A 13914-nucleotide genomic window follows, 5' to 3' on the forward strand; every position below is an offset into this window, starting at 1 on the left:
TGCTTCAGCAAGCCCTCCTCCAAAGTCCATGGGGACGCGGGGCTGACTTCCGCTTTCCGCTGCTGCGACCAGTCATCCCGGTGCTGCGCTTCCAGCACCTGAGCCCGCAAGTCTGTTGGTTCCTGGACCGCAGCCAAGGATTCCGCTGGCAGCACCGTCCGTGGGGGAAGGGAGTCCTTAGGGCAAAAGTACTCCAGCTTACGGGATAGAGCATCTGCTCTCTGGTTGTGGCCACTCGGGACATAGGTGACGTGGAAGTTGAACCGGGCGAAAAACGACCACCGGATCTGCCGCTGGTTCAACTTTCTGGCGGTCGTGAGGTGCTCCAGTTTCCAATGGTCCGTCCGTACCTCCACCTGTTGTCGGGCCCCCTCGAGGTGATGTCGCCAAGCCTCAAACGCGGCCTTGATAGCCAGCAACTCCTTTTCCCAGATGGTATAGTTGTACTCGGAAGGATTGAGTTTCCGTGATTAATAAGTGCAGGGAAAAAGAGTGCCGCCATCCACCGGGGCCTGTAGCAGCACCGCCCCAATCACCACATTGGACGCATCCGTCTCTACCACGGACGATGTGGATTGGGGTGCCTCAGGACAGGTTCCGTGACAAAAGCTTGCTTGAGGACCTCGAATGCCTGCTGCTGCGGGGACCCCACTGGAACGGGACCTTCTTCCAAAGAAGGTGGGTCAGCGGCAAGGTCAGTGTGGCGAAGCCCGGGATGAAGGTCCAGTAGTAGTTGGCGAACCCCAGCAGATGCTGGATGTCCTTCACCCGACGAGGGGGTTCCCAACTACACAAAGCCTCCACCTTGCGCAGGTCCATAGCGATGCCTTCGGGGGAGTTGATGTGCCCAAGGAACTCTATGGAAGTCTGGAAGAAGAGGCATTTCTCCAACTTCGCATAGAGTTGGTGCTCCCGCAGGCGCTGCAGGACCTGGCGGACATGCTGGAGGTGGCTTTCCTGGGACCGGGAATAAATCAAGATATCGTCCAGGTAGATCACCACAAACTGGTCCAACATGTTCCGGAACACGTCATTCATCAGATGCTGGAAAACTGCGGGGGCGTTGGTCAACCCGAACGGCATGACGGTGTACTCGAAATGGCCGTATCGGGTGCCAAACGCCATCTTCCACTCGTCCCCCTCTCGCATGCGCACCAGGTTGTAGGCCCCTCGGAGATCGAGCTTGGTGAAGATCGAAGCCTCCCGCAACCTCTCCATCAGCTCCGGGATGAGCGGCAGGGAGTAGCGATTCTGCACCGTGATAGCATTCAATCGGCGGTAATCACAGCACAGGCGTAAGTCCCCCGTCATCTTCTTCACAAAGAGGACCGGGGCCAAGAGAGGGGAGGACGAAGGCCGGATAAACCCTTGGGCCAGGTTCTTGTCCAAGAAGTCCCATAGGGCGGCCAACTCGGGCTCCGACATGGAATACAGGCGTCCCACGGGCAGTGGCGCGTTGGGCAGCAGATCCACCGGGCAGTCGTAGGGTCGGTGCAGGGGTAATCGGTCTGCCTCCTTTTTGCTGAACACGTCGGCGAAAGGCGTCAGTTCGGGAGGCAAGGAGATGGCAGGGGTGGAGACATCCTGGCCGGCACAGGTGTGGCGGAGGTGGTCGAAGCACTGCAGACTCGGGAAAGAGATGGCGTTTCTCGACCATGCCACCTGAGGATCGTGGGCCCGAAGCCAGGCCATCCCCAGGACCAATGGGAAATGAAGGTCTGTTGTAACGTAGAACTGGATCGCCTCCTCGTGTGCCCCAATGGCAAGGCGCAAAGGCTGGGTAGCGAATTTAATGGGCCCCGCCACAAGTTCCCGCCCATCGATAGTCTCGACCCTCAACGGAGGGTCCACTGGAACCAAGGGGACCTTAAAATGGGCCACAAAGGCCTGGTCCATGAAATTCGTCATGGCCCCTGAGTCCACCAGCGCATGCGCCTGAAGCCCCTCCGACCGGTTGGCTAACAAAACCCGGGTGTCCAGAATCAGGTGCCGAGGGGGCTTACAGTCCACATCCGCTAAGTCTGGCGGGGCGTTGACACATGCCCGGCCTAAGGTTTCCCCTAGACCGGGCCTGCCCCGTTTCCCGGCTGGTCACGCCGAGATTCAGGAACAGGCTTGAGCGCCCCACCTCACTTCCTGGGACACGAGGCAGCAAAATGTCCAGCCTCTCCGCAATAGAGGCACAATCCCCCTTGGCGTCTCCGCATCTGCTCCTGGGCCGTCAGGTGAGGCCTGGCCGCTCCTAGCTCCATGGGCTCCTCAGCCGTCGCTACAAAATGCGGGGTGGCCCGGGGCGCTGTCGGTGCGGGACACGGGGCTGCTGAAGCTGTCGGTGGTTCCTGAAGGGGCCGACGAGGCCGTCGCCATTGGAGGTGGGCGTCGATATGCAGGCATTGGGTCACCAGAGCATCGAGGGACTGAGGCACCTCCACCCGAACCAGTTCGTCCTGCAGCTCGTCTGAGAGGCCATCCTGAAAGGCGTCCATCAGCGCCGCCTCATTCCAAGCAGAGTCTTGGCCTAAAAGCCAGAATTCAGCGATATAGTCCAGCAGGGGGCGCTTCCCTTGACGGAGGTCCTTAATGCGCCTAGCTGCCGTCTGAATCCGAAGGGGGTCCTCATACATAACGCGCAGGTGTTGCAAAAAGCCCTGATAGTCCGAGAGCAATGGGCTATTTTGAAGCAACAGGGGCGTGGCCCATCGGGCGGCAGAGCCAGAAAGGAAGCTAATCACGAATGCCACCCGAGCCCGGTCATCCAGAAATTCCTCTGGTCTCATGGTCATGAATAATTGGCATTGTCCCATGAAGGCCGGGAACATCTCCGGCTGCCCAGAAAACCTATCTGGCACGTTCACTGGGCATTTCCGACGGGGAAGAGGAAGGAGAGGGAGAGCTGCAGGAGCATTCCCCAAAGCAAGTTGGGCGGTTAACTGAGCTACTTGTTGCTGCAGAAGCTGATTAGCATCTTGCAGCTGCTGTAGCTGCTGCTGCAGCTGTTGGTCCATCTTGGTTGAAAGATGGGTTAAATTTCAGGTGACGGACAAGATGTTCTGTCCCCGTCTCACACATGCACACAAACAGTCAGCCAGGGGTTAAATAAAACTTGTAGACAATCAATTCCTTCGATAACAGGATTGGCAGCAACCCAGTAGCTGCTTGCCAAGAACTTTACTCACAGAGGGAGGTGTTCCTCCTCCGTCAGATAAACCAAAACAAATACACAAAGCCACAGAATTGTCAAGTCCAGTCCGTATTAAATCCAAGGCAGGCAGATAACGTAGTTTCAGAGATACAATGCGACTCGCTAGTTGTTTAGTTTTGTCCATCACAGAGCCTGAATGGCCACCACACCCCCTTTTATCCCCTATGGGGTGTGGTCCAGTGACTCAGCTTAATCTCTGGCACGCCTCCTTTTCTGCTGCGTGTGCTTGTCTCTCCGACACTGGCATGGATCCAGCCAAGACTTATCTCCGTCACTGTCCGACTGCGACTGCTTGGCGATACCTGGCTCCTGGCCAATTTCTTCTCCTTCGGGAGACACATGAGGCATTGCCAGAGAGGAGGGTCCTGGAGAGGGAGGCCTGACCAACTCCTCTCCTTCACTTTCGGAGCCTTCTCCCTCCGATAAGACGGGCTCGGGGGTCGGAGTCACAACAGGCACTATGTGAGGAATGCATTATTATTAATATGGGAAAGAATTAGAGAGAAACATTATTTGAAAATACCAACATGGCTTTCAACAATGGAAGCATTTGTACATCTAAACCTTATTAATATGAGAAATATTATAAGATATAAAGACATGTTATCAGCAACAGGGGAATTGAAAACAAAACAAGAATTAGGCGAACAAGGGATTGAAATGAAGTGATATACTCAGCTGCAAATACAATTGAGATATGAAAAAGATGCAAAGTTATATGGTTTTTACTTGGAAATGACAGTATTGGATGAGGTACTCACAGGAACTGAGGAAAAAATTATTAGGAAACTGTATAGTTATTTACTTGAAGTGAAGTTAGAAGAAGAACAAGTCAAAGAAACAAAAAAAAATTTGGCTACACAATTGAGCTAGATAAATGGCAGCAATTATGGGAAAGAAATTATAAATTAACAATGGCCACAGCATATAAAGAAAACCTGTATAAAATGTTTTATAGATGGCACATGCCACCAGAAAGATTGGCAAAAATGTTTCAAGATAAATCAGCTAAATCTTGGAAATGCCATCAGATACCGGGATCATATTATCATATGTGGTGGACATGTCCAGAAGCAAGAAACTATTGGGCAAAAATTAGAATATGGCTGGAGAAAATGACACAGCAACATATTGACTTAAAACCAGAATTGTTCCTGTTGGGCATTCTTTCAGAGAAGTACAGTAAAGAACACATATATTTGATAATACATGTAATAACGGCGGCAAGAATTGTATTTGCACAAAATTGGAAAGCAGAGAAAATCCCTACAAAGGGAGAGGTAATCAAGAAAATATTGGAATGTGCAGAAATGAACAGGTTGACATTGGCAATTAAAGGGAAAGAAGAGTTGGAGTATTACAACATATGGGGAAATTTTTTATCAATGGATAGAAAGTGAGTATAGACAATAAACATGGTAAAAATAAGAACTTTGGAATGAATAAGTTGTAGTATATTAAAATTAAATGAAAAAGACAAATGTATGTATTAAGAAATGATGATAAATTATGAAGATGATGGCACAAAAATGTTATACCCAGATGATACATGGATTGATTAATAATGTACAGGGATGTAAGAACAGATATAACTATAAAGCAAAAAAGAAACTTGAAAGGAAGATGTATGTGAATTGAAATCGGGGCTGCTCGAATACCATCTCAGATTGAATTGAAAAAGAAAACAACAAGGGAGTGGAAAAGGGGAGAGAGGGGGAAGGAGGGGAGTTGGGAGGTGAGGAGAAAAGAAGAATGGGAAAAGGAGAGGAAGAAAGAAGGGGAAAAGAAGAGTAGGAGAGAGGGTAAGAAAGGGAGGAAGAAGAGAGGGGAGGGGAAAGAGGAGAGGAAGTAGAAAAGGAAGAAGAGGAGGAATGAGGAAAGTAGAAAGGGATAGAAGAGGAGAGAGAAGGGGAGAAGAAAAGGAAAGGTTGTATTAAAATAAAGGAAGGAGATGGTAGAAGAGCAGACCCGAATAACTAATTAGCAAATGGAAGTTAAAGAATAAGATGAATGAATAATGATTAATGATGGACAAAAGACTGTACATTTAAATATGTTGATAAAAAATAAAAATAAAAAACTTTGAGGAAAAAAAGCATGCTTCCAAGGTCCTACTAGGTGGTAAGAATTTAGGGAAGGGACCTGGAGTATGCCTACCTTATACAATCTAGTAGGATGGGGAGATGCTCTCAGGGACAGGCAGTCCTGCAAATAACCTGATCCCATGCCATGTAGGGTTTAAAGGTGATAACCAGCACCTTAAATTGCACCCAGAAGGAAAATGGGAGCCAGTACAACTTATGCAAGAAGTGTAAAGTGGGTAAACCTAGGAACACGCAAAGCCATGTGCAATGTGCATTGCTGTGTTTAGGACCAGTTGTAACTTCTGAGTGGTCTTCAAAGGTAGCCTCATGTAAACTGTAATCCAAATGGGAAGTTTACGGTGAATAAGCATAAAGCACCATTCTCAAATCACGAAAGCATCTGCATCATTTTTGAAGCTTTTAAGCCTTATGGATCTCGCAAATCAATATTCTCTGTACATGTTCTTTTCAAATATCTGGCATACTCCTAATACATCTGGTTTTGTTATTAAGTATGTTCCCAATTTAAGATTGGAGACAGTTCAAAATGACTAATTGACAGGTATTTCCTTGAATGCAAGAGAGAGGAAAATGTCCCATTTATGAAAGCTTAAGTGTAACTATGCATGATTACTTTACTCTCCACTGAGTATTTGTGAACCTTTTAGCTGATAATGTTCAAAAAAATATATCCTTGGGCTAAATATACTATAGGGTTAGAGTAGATTGACTTGTTAGTGAAGATCGTCTTATGAAGTTGGAACAAATGTTTTAACTGCAAACAAACTGAAATGTCAGCTTTGGAAGCCATATTAGCACCAGAAGCTTCCACGCTGCCAACTCCATGCACCTGGGAAAGTAGGAAGGGGGATTTAGGAGAGTGAATGTAGTTACACATAATAGCATTCTTCCCTTTGGTCAAGGACATGGTGTTTATGCATCTAGAGGAGGAGTGGTTGGAGGGATGGCTCAAGTTGGGACGGATGATGATTGGACCATTGTGACAGATTGATGGGTGAAGGGGCTGGATTTGGGGGTTTAATTTACTGAGGGAAAAGCCGGAACCCTCAGATTCGGATTTTCCCAGATGTACCAGTATACCTACTACATAAAATGGAACTTTGGGAGGCTTCCGGTCTGGCGCCGCGGTGCTACAGTTGGGGCTATGGCGGGCTCTAACGAGCCCACGGAAACCCCGACTGACAAACCACCGATTGATCGGTCTTCGGACCGACCCTGTCTCGTAGGGATAGGGGGAGACGAGGAGCACCTTGGAAGGCTTAGAGGAACAGGCAAGTTCCTCGGAAGCCAGAGGGAATCCTCGAAGTCGGCGGTGGGGGTAGGCAGCCATGGCGGCTGCTGCAAAGCCACGGCGGACCGTGAAAAGAATGTGCAGGACAGAAGAGGAAAGGAAGAGTTTTTCGAAGCCGGGTGAGTGACACCAACCCAGGCAAGAAACAACGGAATTGTATTTTTTTTTAAATAAGAACCCAAAATTTAAAAAGTGGCTACAGAGCTTTGGGGCTTGAAAATTAGACACGGAATAATTAATTGGAAATAAATGACCCATGTTAGAATTTTTTAGTATAATTGATTTGGAAGAATTGGCTTTTAATGAATTAGAAAATTGGATTTTATTTTCCCTATTTTTCTAATTGGAATGGATTGGAGAAACATTTTTTTTGCTTTTTTTCTTGGGAGTCAACAACTTTGGAAAGTTAATGAAGAAAGGCAGATGAACGGCTACATTGTAGCTATGGAGTCTGCAGTGACTAAGCGGAATGTGATTAAAGAGACTTCCCTTCTATTTGGAAAAGAAACATTTTGAATGGAGTTTTACTTTGGATTATTTTGAAATTAACTTTAGATTTAAGGATTTTGGAGATTCCTGTTCTGTCGCTGGGTGATTTTAAAAAGAAGAAAGAAGAAACACTCTGGATTTACTAGAATTGAAACTAACTGGCCTAGCAAGAAAAAGGTGTGGCGCAAGAATAAAAGACAGGAAGTTGATGTACTATATATGGAGCAGATGTTACAAAGCATTAAAGTGACATACAGTGTTTTCAACTTGGGATACATGGATTTTAAGTGGGATATTTATGGACAGACAGGAAAAGGAAGAAATAAAACAGATAAAATTGAAATGTAATGTTTAAAAACTTAAATATATAAAAGATTTTTGAATAAAAATAGGAGGGCCTCTGGAGTAACAAATCCCAAGAAAATTCTTTTTTGGTTGTAATATGTATTAACTTTAATTGTAAACAAATTTAGATTGGTAAATGTGATTGATTAAGGTTTTATTGGATGTAATTATAAAACACATAGACTTCAGTTACAAATTGTGATTTAATTCAACGTAAGCTAGAAATGATTATTAGGAAATATACTGAAAATTAACTTGAAAGAATATGCATAAAGAAGAATATATAGCAATATGAGAGAACCTTAAGAAAATTTATTGCTTGTTGTAATATGTCTTAATTTTAATTTGTAAACAAATGCTAGACTGGTGAATATGATTGATTAATATTCGATTTAATGAAACCATAAGGTACACAGATCTTAGCGATAAATTGTGATTTAATTTAATATATGTTGGAAATGAGGATTATTATGAAATATATTGAGAATTAATTTAAAACCAGGATTGATACATAGACATAAAAATGAGTTAAAATTAAATTGAAGCTATAATTGTATTGATAGACTTGTTTAGATGAAGATGTTAGAATCTATGTTAAAATTTGTTCTTTTATATTTTGAATTTTTACTTTTAAAAGATCTAATGGGAAATTGGGAATGGAGCTTGTTAAAGGAATGTAAGCATGGTAACCATCTATGACCGGATCGAAACTCTGTTCTTGAAAGTTATATGTTTATGTTTGAAAAAAATAAAAAATATTTACAAAAAAAATAATAATAATAAAATGGAACTTTGAGAAATGCCTGCCTCGGAGTTTTTACTTGGAGTTGGGGACTTTCTGGAATGCTGACATTAACCCGAATCCCTAAAATGAATAACGGCACCCCGAAAGGGGGCTGTCCGGGGTGCTGAGCCCCAGCATCAACCTGAACCTTGGGTGGTGTGAAGACTCAGCAAAGATGGAGGAGAAAGAGACCACGGAGGGAGCAGTGGGGACTGATACCAGAGGACTTATCGAGACCCGGTATTCTGAAGAAGTGGTGCGAGCCATTGAAGCTGCAGAGAAAACGTGAAGGCTGGGCACTTGGCCCGAGGAGTCGGATTCCTGGAAAAGCTGCCAGTCTGATCCAACTCCAGAAAGGGGACAGGAGAGACTGCCTGAATGAATCTTCCGTCTTGAAGCCAATCGTTAACCAAGCTCCCTGAGCGGTTTGAACAGATGGAAGTGGGAAGTTATGGCCCCCCTACACAACCTTCTCAAGTGAGATGGAGCTTAAAGCAAATCCACTTTCACTTTTCCTGACCTGGCGGAGGAATTAGCAGCTAGCAGGCACCTTTCTACCCAGCCAGGGAAGACAGGAGAGGCTTTGCGCAGTCGGGCAAAGCAGCATTTGGGAGACAGCAGACGCAGAAGGCATGGGGACCGCCACACCCCCCTTCTGGGCCCCCTCGCCAGCCTGCCTTTGTGCTACCTCATGCCGAATGTATCCCCCCAGGCTGGGGATTCTATCCTGGCCAGGGGTGGGTCCAATGCCAGTGGTCGCCAGAACCTTCTGCTCCACTTTTCCAGGGATTCACATGGGCCCAATTTGTCCCAACGATCCCGATACATCAGTGGGGGATAATCCAGCAGCCGGCTGGAACAAACCCCCCCCCCGGCAGCCCAACAAGCAGCACAGCAGCCGGCCCGTCTGTCCTCTGGCCGCAATCCAGCCAACCAACAGCAGCTCCGCCGTAGGGTCCAGTCCAGCCGCCTGCGCTCGCCACACTGCCCGTGCTCACCCCACCACCCGCTGGGGTGCACCAGCAGCTCCCAGCCCAGCCACCCGTCGCTGGGGCCAATCTACCTGCAAGACCACCTCCACCCCATTTTAGGGCCACCTTCGACGGTAAGCCTTCCAAACTGGCTTACTTCCTCAGCCGAATCTTGGCCCACATAGATCAGTATGGGGAACAATACGAAACTGATCGCGAAATCTGCAACTTCAGAGGGGATGAATGAAGGAGACGCTTCGGACTGGACAGCCCAGCTGCACAATGAGGGAGCGGCTGAACTAAATGATGCTGAAGAGTTTGTTGAGCTGCTCCGGGCCCGACCAGATCAACGAGAACGAGGCCACAATAAAAGAGATGAAGCAAGGTAATCGACCCATAAAAGACTTTGTATGGGACTTTAGACGGGTCACAGGGAACCTTATCCGTTGGCTGGACTGCATACTCCTACACTATTTTAAAGAAGTCATTGAACAAGATGTCAGGAAACCATGTGGCATCTGAGGGGTGCCAGAGTGACTGCAGGACTGGTATGCCATGTCCATAGCTTTGGATAGAGAAATTCATCCCCTCCGCAAAGCCCCAGCAGAGAAGCCGCCTTGGAGAACTCTTCTGGCTAGACGTTCACTTTCAAAGCCTGCTGAAGTCCTTCCCTCTCAACCTGCAGGGGTGATTAAATGCTATCATTGTGGACAAACGGGTCATCGAGCTTCTGAATGCCTAGCCCCTGCCCCAGTTCCACAACAACGTCCGGCTACGGCCACCTGAGGCAGAAGGGTTCCAAGAAAGCCCTTGGATACCAGCCGATTTGCCAGGCAAGGCATAGAGGTTCCCCTCTCCATCAGAGACCGAGGAACCTCTGGCCAAAGAAGCCCCTCCCGAGGAGGCTAGCAGGGAAGACGACTCGATGATGAGTTCACCCATCCTCTCTTTTTCAATTAAAGTGAAACTGGTGGTGCCAGAGACTGGGGAGCAAGGTGAAGTACCAGCAATAATAGATACAGGCTGTACCAATGTTTAATTGGACTTCCAATTGTTGAACAATTAGGGATAAAAACAAAAGCCTTAAAGCATCCAATTAAGTTTGAACAGGTGGATGGGACATTAATTGGTTGAGTCCCAGCCACCCAAATTACTGAACTGGTTAGATTGGAATTTGGGAGACATCATGAACTTATACAATTTATAGTAGCACCAAAGATGTCAGAATCTGTCATTTTTGGCATTGCTTGGCTTGACAAATGGGCCCCCACCATTAAATGGAAGGACGGATACCAGAAAATAATAATTGGAATCAGGCCACTGCCCCCGGTCCCTCCTCCCAAGAGACTGCCAAACTATAGAAGCCAAATGCCAGAAGCCACAACAGCCGCTTCAGAAGCCCCCCCAGGCGAGCCCCAAATTCCCAAGGAATATAAAGACCTGGCAGAGGCATTTAGTGAGGAGGAATGTAATATCCTCCCCCCTCATCGAGCCACTGACTGTGCCATCGAATTAGAACCTGGGGCCAAGTTACCAAACCCCAGAATGTACTCCATGACGCCTGTGGAAATGACCGAGTTGAGGAAGTACATTGATACCAACTTAGCCAGAGGATTCATCAAGACTGCAAAATCGAAAGTGGCAGCCCCCATCTTGTTTAAAGAGAAGAAGAATGGGGGGCTGAGATTATGTGTTGACTTTCGTAATATCAATGCTGTTTGCATACAAAACACCTAACCCCTACCCCTAATGAAAGACTTGCTGAACCACTTATCAAAAGGCAAAATCTTGACTTCCGGTGGCACCGCAGGCGTTGGAAGACGTTCCTTTGGGAGCGCCAGCCCCGGATCGCATTAAAATCGCTAGGACAGCACAAATCAGATGTCTAGCGGTTTGGATACTTTCCCCTCAGGAAAAGGGGGGGAAGGTGAGCAGCCGGGCGAAGGTAGAGCTCCCCAAGACCCCCAGGAGCAATTCTGGGGCTCGAAGGGTGAGAGCTCCCTAGAAGCCTGACAGAGCTCCGGATCCGGGACGCTCCTGATTTAAGCAGAACAAGACGCCGCGACCACCCCTGCAACAATTTCTTAAAAAACATTGATTCAAAAGCAGGCAGAGCAAAGGCAGGAGTGATTATAACCGCAAGTAGTAAACTTTAACTCTGATTGAGCATTACTTCCTTCTGAGATCATTAAGAGGGAGAAAAGAAAAAGGGAAAGGAAGATGGCGCCGTAACCTTAAAGGGGTGTGGAAAAGTGAAAGTTAAGAGGAAAGTGCTTGTTAGTGCTGGCAGCCCTGTTCAAAATTAATGGACTTTACCTCAGAAGAATTAAGATTTAAAGATTAAAGAATATAGTACTGACTTTTTACAAAGTATAATATTTATAACTAATTGGACTTATTGGACTTGTTGATTTGGCTGTGGAAAAAGTGCAATTTGAAATTTAGAAAATGGCTTCAAAGCAAATAAAAACTGGTGCTCCTAAAAGTGCTGGGGGATCACCAGCTTTACCATCTAAAATGCAGTCTTTGCCAGCCCCAGCGGATTCACAAACATTGACACTTGAAGCCCTTCAGGAGGCTTTAAAGGTGCAAGCCTCTGTTTTAGAAGGAAAAATCACATCTGTTCTCGAGGAGAAAATTAAAAACGTGTCTGAGGAGATGGCTGAAATTAAGGAGGTAATTCAAATTCAAAATAAAGAAATAAGAGAAGACATTGTTTTGGCGCTTCAGGGTCTGGCAGGCCATATTGAATCGTTGGAGGAAAGGGTGGAAGAAATCAATCAGTCCAATGTGAGTTTGGAGAATAAAATGGGTGAGGCTCAAGCCAAGATAGAAAAGGCAGACGCAGAAGTTACAATGATACAATATAGAGAGATGGAGTTTGCCCTGAGGGTAAGAAGTCTGACAGAAAACAATCAAGAGAACTTGAAAGAGATTTTTGCAGAAGTCTTCACACAGCTAATTGGAGATTCAAAGGTAGAGATTGGATGGCAAATAGACAAAATTTACCGTGTCAATTCATGGCTTGCCAGACAGAGACAATTACCAAGAGATACTGTAATCTACTTTACTACACGGAGGACACGAAATGAAATTTTACAGGTGTCAGGTTTCGATGCTATCTCACAATAAATGAACTTCCAAACTGCCAATCTTTTAGGAAATTTTCTCTTTATTCGAGCACAGCAACCGGATCCTGGCTCTTCGCGGTCAATACTGACCTTTGCCCCCCAATCCCTCCCTTTCCGATCCCCAATTCTCTGCTTCTCATTGGCTATCTTCCAAGTCACTCTCCTGATTCCTTTTCCCGTCAGTTCACAGGAATGTTTCCCCCCTCCTCATCTCCAAGGAGACCGAATCTTCAAAGGGATTTAGCAGGCAAAAGTTCAGGCTTCATCCTCCCTTTTCTATGTCAGCACTGAGACGCTGACAACAGGTTTCTTATAAAAACAAACTTCAGGTGGCGGGACAGGAGGTTTTAGTACTGAAAGAAATCCCCCCCAAAATGTTGAGAACTAGGAAGGATTATGCCTTCTTGGTTGAAGAACTCAGAAATCGCCAGATAAAGTACAGATGGGAGGCTCCAGCTGGATTAGTGGTGAACTACTCAGGAGAAAGATATCGTCTCAATACAGTTTGGAAGGCAAGAGATTTTTATATCAATGTGCTAAAGGCTGGATGCCCACCGTCTCCAGAAATTAGAAGAAGAAAAGAAGCAGAGGTGGCAAGAAAGGGGGAGAAAGAAGGGCTTCAGGCACAAGCTCAAGGAGGGGCCTCAATTACTCAAGAAGATTTATCGCAACTTTCGGGTACTGTTCAAGCTCTGGAATTATTCAAAAAAATAGAAGAACCAAAGGATCAAAGACAGACTCGAGCGGCAACCAAACGTAAAGAATCAGTGACTGGATTAATTTAACAGAAAGAAGAATATTGAATATTGAGGGATATGATTTGATATATGGATGGCATGCCTATTTATTATATGATAAGAAGGTGGATAAGACTTTTAAAAGTCATATATTAAGGAATGCTTTATTGCGTGTCTGGAAAAAGTATCAATACAAATTAAATGATAAGATACCTACAGGTGAAACTCGAAAAATTAGAATATCGTGCAAAAGTTCATTTATTTCAGTAATGCAACTTAAAAGGTGGAACTAATATATGAGATAGACTCATTACATGCAAAGCAAAATAGTTCAAGCCTTGATTTGTCATAATTTTGATGATTATGGCTTACAGCTCATGAAAACCCCAAATTCACAATCTCAGAAAATTAGAATATTATATGAAATCAATAAAACAAGGATTGTACATAGAACAATATCGGACCTCTGAAAAGTATAAGCATGAATATGTACTCAGTACTTGGTTTGGGCCCCTTTTGCATCAATTACTGCCTCAATGCGGCGTGGCATGGATGCTATCAGCCTGTGGCACTGTTGAGGTGTTATGGAAGACCAGGATGCTTCAATAGGGGACTTCAACTCTTCTGCATTGTTCGGTCTCATGTCTCTCACCTTTTTTCTTGGCAATGCCCCATAGATTCTCTATGGGGCTCAGGTCAGGCAAGTTTGCTGGCCAATCAAGCAAAGTAATCCCATGGTCATTGAACCAGGTTTTGGTACTTTTGGCAGTGTGGGCAGGTGCCAGGTCCTGCTGGAAAATGAAGTCAGCATCCCCATAAAGCTCGTCTGCGGAAGGAAGCATGAAGTGCTCCAAAATCT

At 45.9% G+C, this 13914-nt stretch overlaps 1 protein-coding gene across 1 annotated transcript in view; it reads right to left on the reverse strand.

Annotated features, from left to right (window-relative positions):
- The window catches only part of LOC139324566 (transcription factor Sp4-like), a 96196-nt gene that overhangs the window by 61382 nt on the left and 20900 nt on the right, over positions 1 to 13914 (reverse strand). The gene's annotated exons all lie outside the window — the stretch shown is intronic.

This window comes from Pituophis catenifer, unplaced genomic scaffold (genome assembly GCF_029215685.1).
Source record: "Pituophis catenifer annectens isolate HBS135680 unplaced genomic scaffold, rPitCat1.0.hap2 SCAF_15, whole genome shotgun sequence".
Lineage (NCBI taxonomy): Eukaryota > Metazoa > Chordata > Lepidosauria > Squamata > Colubridae > Pituophis > Pituophis catenifer.